Here is a 9,567-nt window from a genome sequence, read left to right on the forward strand (position 1 = left end):
GTATACAGTATATATAATGTATATTTACTGTATTATATAAGGAAAGTATCCAGCCATGTAATATGAAATATAGATACAGTTATTGAAAAAGATACGCAATACAAGGAACATTGAATGTTGGACAATGATGCCTCAGTCTCCTTCAAAGTAGGCACCTTGGGACCTTACACAGTTATTCCAGCATCTCTTCCACTGTTTAAAACACTCTGCAAAATCCTTTGTTGGAATCGCCATCAGCTGCCTCTTCATATTTTTCTGAATCTCATCGACAATCTGAAATCTCTTCCTTTTCAAAGGTGAGTTTAGTTTTGGGAAAAGCCAGAAGTCACAGGTTGCAAAATCAGGGCTGTAGGGGGCTGAGTCACTTGGGTTATTTGATGTTTCACCACTCATTGCATCTTCCCCGAAAGTCTCATGAATCATCTAAAAATTTTTCCATGGACGAATGTTCAAGCTTAACTCAAAATCTGAAGCAGATTTGTTGCTCTACTCACTCAGTCATTTAGAATGCGACAATCACACAGTAAACAGATACACCTGTTCAACTTCTTGTTAATGTACATACAGTATCTAATCAGCCAATCACATAGCAGCAATTCAATGCATTTAGGCATGTAAGACATTGTCAAGATGACCTTCTGAAGTTCAAACCAAGCATAAGAATGTGGAAGAAAGGTGATTTAAGTCATTTTGATGGTGGCATAGTTGTTAGTGCTAGATGGGCTGGTCTCAGTATTTCAGAAACTGCTGTTCTACTGGGATTTTCATACACAGCCATCTCTAGGGTTTACAGAGAATGGTCCAAAAAAGGAAAAATATCCGTGAGCAGCAGTTGTGAAAATGCCTTATAGATGCCAGAGGTCAGAGGTGAATGGTCAGACTGGTTTGAGTGGATAGAAAAGACACCGTAACTGAAATAACCACTCGTTACAAACCAAGTTATGCAATACAGCATTTCTGAATGTACCACACATCAAACCTTGAAGCAGGTAGGCTACAGCAGCAGGAAACCAAACTGGGTGCCACTCCTGCCAACTAAGAACAGACAGTTTGCACAGGCTAACCAAAATTGGAGAACAAAAGATTGGAAAAATGTTGCCTTGTCTGGTAAGTCTCAATTTCTGCTACGACATTCGGATGATAGGTTCAGAATTTGGAGTAAACAACAAGAAACCATGGATCCACCCTACCTTATATCAATGGTTCAGGCTAGTGGAGGTGGTGTAATGGTGTGGGGGATATTTAATTGGCACACTTTGGGCCTCTTAGGACTAACTGAGCAATGTATTATTGCTGACTATGTTCATCCCTTTATGATAGCAGTGTACTCATCTTCTGACGGCTACCTCCAGCAGGATGACACAGCATGTCACAAAGCTCAAATCATCTCACACTTGTTTCTTGACATGAAAAATGTGTTTGCTGTACTCAAATGGCCTCCACAGTCATCAGATCACAATCCAATAGAGCACCTTTGGGATGTGGTGGAATGGAAGATTCACACATCATGGATATGCACTCGACAAATCTGCAGCAACTGTGTGATGCTATCATGTCAATATGGACCAAAATCCCTAAGGAATGTTTCCAGAGGCTTGTTGAATCTATGCCATAAAGAATTACGGCAGTTCTGAAGGCAAAAGGGGGCCAACCCGGTTCTAGGAAGATGTACCTAATAAAGTGGCCGCTGAGTGAATATATGCTGTGGATTCAGAAAATATTCAGACTCTTACACTGTTTTTCACATTTTGCATGTTGAAGCCATGTGCTAAAATGATTTAAATTATTTTTCCCCACATCAAGCCGGAGTCAGTACCTCAGAAAGACAATGTGAAAACAGGATTTGGGGAATTTTTGCAAATTTATTAAAAATAAAAAACTGAAATATGTCATTACTGAAGTATTAGGAGCTTTTACTCAGTACTTTGTTGAAGCACCTTTGGCAGTGATTACAGCCTGGAGTCTTCATGGGTGTAACGCAACAAGCTTCACACACCTGGATGCGGGATTTTATGCCATTCTTCTCTGCAGACCCTTTTAAACCCTGTCAGGTTGAACGGACACTGTTGGATGACAGCTATTTACAGGTTTCTTCAGAGATAATCGATGAGGGTGCAAGTCCAGGTTCTGGGAGGACCACTCAAAGACATTCCCAGAGTTGTTTTATTTGCGCTGTCTAGGGGTCTTTGAGTTGTTGGAAGGTGAACCTTCAGCCTAGTCTGACATCCAGAGTGCTATGCAGCAGGTTTTTATTAAGGATATTAATGTAATTGCTCAATTCAGCTTTCCCTCCACCCTGTCTAGTTTCCCAGTCGCTGTCTCTAAAAACAACCCCACAACATGACACATGACACAACCATCCTTTAGTGTTGGAATAGTATTGCACAGATGATGAACAATGCCTGCTTTCCTGCAGACATGACATTAATCTTACTTTTATCAGAACAGAGAATCTTGTTTCTCTAGTCAGTCCAATAGTCCTATAGATGCCTTTTTGTAAACTGTAAACTTCAAGCAACATTTCATTTGTCTTTTATTGAAGAGAGGCTTCTGTCTTGCCACTGTGTCATAAAGCTCAGAGGACTGCGGTGATGTTAGGTGAAATGCAGGACTGGCCTCAGGACCATGGGTGCAAAGATTCAGCTAAAGTTATAGGTATACAGTACATAGAGTTTAAATCAGGTTAAAGGTTAGTACAGATTTTTTAACAAACAGGCAGAGTTGTAGTGTTAAGGGTCCTGCTCAAGGGCCCAGTGGAGTGGAATCATTTCAGGCATTTACAGAATAAGAACTAATTGCTGAAACAGAGCCCTAGCCTCAGAGCCACCACTCCACAGGCTAAGAGCACAGGTAAATTGCAATTACAAACTTTACCAATAACTAATTACATAATGCATACACATAAAGATACAGATTAGTTTAAACACACAGTAAAATAGAGCCGTTCCAAACCAGATCAACAAAAATAGAACCTACCAATATGTGACAGCCCACACAAAATAAAAGAAGGTAATTCCATCTTGGTTCCACACTTTGAATGTGTACAATAGCATAACAAGCAAGGCTGCACTATAACTCCCATATGGAAGGATGTTAGTTTATGGTAAGGTGTAGATAGATAATACGGTTTCATGTCTAAATGCACATAAAAAAGTTAATGTTTTGGGTTGTTTCATTGTTATCTAGCAAAATACTCGCACTTCGCAGCGAAGAAGTAGTGTGTTAAAGATAGATAGATAGATAGATAGATAGATAGATAGCTAGATAGATAGATAGATAGATACTTTATTAATCCCAAGGGGAAATTCACATAATCCAGCAGCAGTATACTGATACAAAGAAACAATATTAAATTAAATAGTAATAAAATGAAAAAAATGAAAAAAAATAAAAATAAAATTAATGTTATAGCATTTATTCCCCGGGGTGGAATTGAAGAGTCGCATAGTGTTGGGGAGGAACGATCTCCTCAGTCTGTCACTGAAGCTACTCCTCTGCCTGGAGATGACACTGTTCAGTGGATGCAGTGGATTATTCATGACTGACAGGAGTTTGTTTAGTGCCCGTCGCTCTGCCACAGATGTTAAACTGTCCAACTTTAATCCTAAAATAGAGCCTTCCTGCCTTAACAAGTTTGTCCAGGCGTGAGACGTCCTTCTTCTTCTGCCTCCCCAGCACACCACCGCGTAGAAGAGGGCACTTGCCACAACTGTCTGGTAGAACATCTGCAGCATCTTACTGCAGATGTTGAAGTATGCCAACTTTCTCAGAAAGTATAGTCTGCTCTGACCGTTCTTACATAGAGCATCAGTATTGGCAGTCCAGTCCAATTTGTCATCCAGCTGCACTCCCAGATATTTAAATGTCTGCACCCTCTGCACGCAGTCACCTCTGATGATGATATATATACATATACACATATACATACACATATACATATACATATACATACATATCTACATATATACAGTATATCTACATATATAAATACATGTCTACATAAATATATATACATATATATACCTATCTACATTTATATATACTGTATATATTTATATATATATATATATATACACACACATACACATATATATATATATGTGTGTGTGTGTATATATATATAGCTGATTACCCATTGGCTTTGCTCACCGAGTGCAAGAGAGAAAAATAAAATGTAGTCTATAAGTTATTAAACAGTAAAACATTAACGTTTTAAGAAGTACAGGTACATTGAGCACTACTCGAGTGGTTGCAGGTAAACTACATTTTAAAGACGGTATAACACAACAGGTAAGTAGTACTAACAGCAGCTAAAATGTATATGGATCATCTCTCGGTAGTAGATCCCTTTTGAAAGGCGCTACACGACGGCTGTGGTATAGAAATTACATTTTCTGTGTGAACGTCCAAATTTCTGCCTGTGGTAATGTGCCTTACCGGCATTACCAGCAATTAAACAAAATTATTTTTGTGTTCTCTGCAGTGTTAAAGAGAGAAAGGCTTTGGTTTGGGATCAAAGGAAAAAAGGTGTAAAGAAAGGAAACTTGCCTTTTTGTTTTATATAGTATAGAGAGATGTCTTCACTGACGATATGAGCGCCTTTTGGGGAGCGTCACGGCGGGTCTCGTGTAGACTGGAGAAACGGCCCTGCCATTAACCGGCCAGGATGGCACTGTCGGTCCTCCACTCCTGTGCGTTTCTTCCATGACCTCATAATCGTAAACGTGCAAAAGAAAGTGCGAATCACCTTAATATTAGTTTGCCGCGGTCTAGAAAAGGGATCCCGTGTTTGCCATTGTCTGGGCTATAGCTCAGGGGAAGGAGGAAAAAATGAAAAGTGCTCACTTTCACTTAAGGCAGAAGCGCAGTCAGCGTCTCAAAGGCCGGCACAGCTACACCTGCGCGCCAGCTGCTCAACTTTTATAGTATTTTTGCAGGGCAGGAGACGCCACTTTTTGCAGACACATTCACGTGATCAAAAGTCTCTGCACTCTTTGGAGGTCTTGCTTGTTCTCTGCGTACTGCGTTCACAGTCAGTTCACGTGAGCCGCTCGGAGTACATGCATCGAAGGTTCTCAGTTGTGGTTGTGCTATCTTGTGCGATCTCCACAGCTTTATTTAATGTTAGCTAAGACCCGGCACTTAAACGTTTCTCTCGCACTTTCGCTGAGTTTGTGCCAAACACTAGTCTATCCCTGACCATCTCATCTTCGTTTGCATAAGCACAGCCCTTCACCCACGGATATTTAGCGGCAGCGTGTCCATTGGATTGCTGCTGACTGACGGCCTTATATGGGCAGGCACTCAATTACGTGGGACGCAACTCCGCCTCACATGACAACCGAGCTGCAGGCTATTGCTGTACATATGTACATAAGTAGGTTCTATTTACCATTACACGTAGAATTTCGAAATGAAACTTGCCCAACATTTGTAAGTAAGCTGTAAGGAATGAGCCTGCGACATTTCAGCCTTCTACCTACACGGGAAGTGGAAGAATTAATGATGAGTCAGTCAGTCAGTCAGTGAGGGCTTTGCCTTTTATTAGTATAGATTCCCATGCATCTCAACTTCTAGCTTAAACAGGTGTGATGTATGGCCGGCCGTTCATCCCGGCCAATAGCCCCACGCTGCCAGGTGGAGCCCTCCCTGCATTATGGAGGTGCCACGAAGACCAGCAGGGCATCATGGACATTGTAGTCTTTATGCACCGCCCTGCTGGATACCATGGGGGCCACTAGAAGACGCTGCAGGGAGGAACAATGACTATTTGCCTTACGCCCCGGAAGTACGTCCGAGTCACATGGACAAGGGTTTAAATAAATAAGGTATAAATAAAGTCAATATTTGGACTTTTATCTGGTGTCTGACATTTAGACAAGTGTTCAAGGGAGCGATAGCAGACCCAAACTGTCACACAGGGTAGACACGTATGTAGACTAAGACCCCATTACACTAGTGTTGTCAGTGTAAAGCCCAGTCACAGAAACAAAGGACTTTGACTGTTTCCTAATGAGTGTACCGTGAACCTAACACAAAATCTGTGATCTACTTACAAACACAGATTTTTCACAGTAAGGTTGAGTCTAACGCAACTTTTGTTTAATGGATTTGTTAACAGGCAGTAAATCAATAAATCTAACATTAATTCTTCCTGTAAAGATGTGTACATAGCTGATGTAAGAAGTAGGGGTTGAGTATTTGTATTATCCATGCCAACATTTTGTAGTAAAAGTGGCATACAATATTAGATGACGAATGCATAGTGGGCACCTTTCAAAACACAATAACTTTCTACAAGTAGGCTGAAAGGCCAACTTTTCAAAATGCATGATCTACAACTGATTTTTACATATTGTTTTTAGAATTTAAAACAAATACCATCAAAATTGGGTAGTGTATTTATTGTTTTTGTGAATGTGAAATGGTGAATCCATGAATCTGTCAGGAATGGACTAATAATTTCTCATTTTTTGTAACTACTTATTTATCATTTTACTGTTATGATGGTGACATCATTAAAACATTTTTGTTTAATTAGTTAAGAGAAACAAAACAAATGATGTTTTTGCTTATACTGAAATTGCCATTTTGTGTTACTGGTTTTTATGAGCTCTATTATTGAGGCGGCTGACCGGAGCTGTGGCCTTAAGGTGGTCGGTGCCTGTCGTGGCGGCAATCCTCGAACCCGTTGGTGGACACCGGCGGTGAGGGATGCCGTCAAGCTGAAGAAGGAGTCCTACTGGACCCTTTTGTCCTGTGGGACTCTGCAGGCAGCTAATAGGTACTGGCAGGCCCTTTATCCCACTCCCATCTCCTTAATCCCACTAACATGCCTTCCAATGAGGAAGCAGAGCCTGGGGACTCGGAGGTGGGCTACCCCATCTCTTGGACTGAGGTCACCGAGGTGGTTAAAAAACTCCTTGTTGGCAGGGCCCCAGGGGTGGATGAGATACGCCCGGAGTTCCTCAAGGCTCTGGATGTTGTAGGACTATCTTGGTTGACACGTCTCTGCAGCATTGCATGGACATCGGGGACAGTGCCTCTGGATTGGCAGACCGGGGTGGTGGTCCCCCTCTTTAAGGAGGGTAAGGATCATTGCTCAGTCTTGGTTGGGATGCCAGTCCACATGTTCTGCCTATTACAACAGACAGTACATAATAAGCAACCTTAAAAGAGAGAGGGTTTGGGAGGATGTGCTGATAGTGTGTTGCTGCACCCACCACACAATGAATCACCTGGAGTCAGACCCAAGTGCAACAGGTGACACCTCAGCACCACACTGGAACAGTGTGAGGTTTTTTATGGTGGCTGATGTGCCAATTCTGACACCAATGGCCAAGTCTTCCCTATAAGTTAGAAGATCTGCTTGCAGGATGAAGCAATTGCATGTTAAGGGGCTTGCTCAAGGGCTCAGCAGATCAAAGTCACTTGTGGAGTTTAAGGGTTTTGAAGAGGCAACCTTCTGATTGACAGAGCAGATCCCTAGCCTCAGACCCACCACTGAGGTAAGACATAAACATATCGAGACAATATGCTGTTTGTGATTTAGAGGTCAGCATAAGCAAATCTGAAGTATCTCCCATCACAACAGACTTACAACACACTAGTCAGAGCAATGAAGAACCAAATTAAATCTTCTCCAGTGGCAATTGTTTCCACCAAAGTCTATGATTATCATGCAGAGAGCACACACAAACCCTAAAGTCCATCATATACACACTGTTTGCTGTAGCATCATCTAAGATAGAGTTTTCAAGCTTCGGAGATGTATTTCCACAATCTTTCACAACCAAGTAATGCTTTTCCTATTAGTGGCACACTGTCCAAATCATTGACATACCAAAACAAAAACCTCTGCAAAAGTGTATTTACAAGAACAAAAAATGGTACGCAATTCATACATGTGAGAAATGTGTCATTCAATGGATGAAGTTATATATTTACTGAAATGCAAATAGCACAAGTCATTCAAGACAATCTCACAGCTTTGTTTTTATTAAGCAAGATGCAGATGTAAACTTAAGTCCACAAATAATGGCCAGTAAGTACCCAGCTTTCTTACTTTATGACTGAATTCTGCAAAAGTTTTATATGGTGTTGTTTCCAAACAAACATTCATCTGTAAATATCATACCATGTAGTCGACCAGAGGTTTACATGCTGCCATGTTGTTAATGACAGTGAGTGTGTGTCAGTATATATCAATTATTTTCACCTAATATGAGCATTGGGCCCTGTGGCACAAAATTGGGACTAAATGCATTTGGAAAATGAATGAATGGACAGATGATTATATACCAAAAAATGATCTAATTATTTATTCAAACAATACATACAAAACAAGTCAGGTTCTTCTGTATTCTGAGAACTGGACACTGTGTCACATGTATTTTCTAGTTTCCTTGTTCTGTTAGTTGCATCACAATTGGGTAATTGTCAAGCAGTGATTTCACAAGATGAGATGCAATGCCCATGAAAGTGTAACTAAGTGCAACTAAACTACAATTCCATGTTGTAAAACCTTTAATGCCCTAAATCCATTCTTTTATCTATGACAGTACTGCTGTCTATGGCCAATATACAACAGCTGCTGCATTAGCGGGCACACAGGATAGAGGGGCTAGAAGCAGTGTAGTGGTTTAAACACACCTAGAAAACAAAAACAAATCTGCAGTCTCATTGCTAGAAAGAATAGATATTTAGAAAGAGATCATTCTGAACGCTGTGAAGGAACAGATACGTTTGTCAGAAAGAACATTTTACTTCAGAAAGACAGTTTTGTATGACAGAGGCAAAACAAAGCAGGAGTCAATAATATTGTTGGGGGCTACACATTTTGTAAATAATTGTCTGTCTGGCGTCTAGACAGACTTCTAGTTGAGTTCCTAAAATTCCCAAAGTTAAAAGTATTTACGGTTTCAAAGATATGATTTTTCTAACAGGCCTTTCTGTACTTGAAGTTCAAGTGAACTACAAAATCATCCTGCTTATGTTGCATATTTTATTTATAATATCTTTTATTTATACATTGGTCTCCTTGATGCACATTTAGGTTCATAACAGCAACATTATTTTTTACTTCTATTGCTTTGTTTATCAATCCATGTCTACTCCACTGTGTCATTGTGCCATACATTGTAGTGTCACTGCATGTCTGGTGGTTCTGTGCAAGTATAACAGGTATAGCTTTCAATATGCTATATTACATCACACAATCAAAATAAATTGAATGTATTACTATGAACATTTTTGTAAAGTACAGCCAAATGCCACATTAATTCTTATACTGATGCACATAAATAACAAAAAAACTTCCCTTATTTCTGTCACTTTTCCAGTAACAGGAATACAGAAAATTAAAGCACTTTTAAACATAATTGATCGGCATTGCAAATCTGGTAGTAATAAAAGGAGGAAGATTATTAAAATAGCAAAGCAAAGGCCACAAACCAGGATATAGTAATTTTATACCAGGGTAACGCTTTAAGCAAGTGTTAACAAAAAGTGGGCATTACTTACATCTGCTGCACCAGAAATCCTCTTGTTGAATAATTTAAAATCACT

Source organism: Polypterus senegalus, chromosome 6, assembly GCF_016835505.1.
Source record: "Polypterus senegalus isolate Bchr_013 chromosome 6, ASM1683550v1, whole genome shotgun sequence".
NCBI classification, from domain to species: Eukaryota; Metazoa; Chordata; class Cladistia; order Polypteriformes; family Polypteridae; genus Polypterus; species Polypterus senegalus.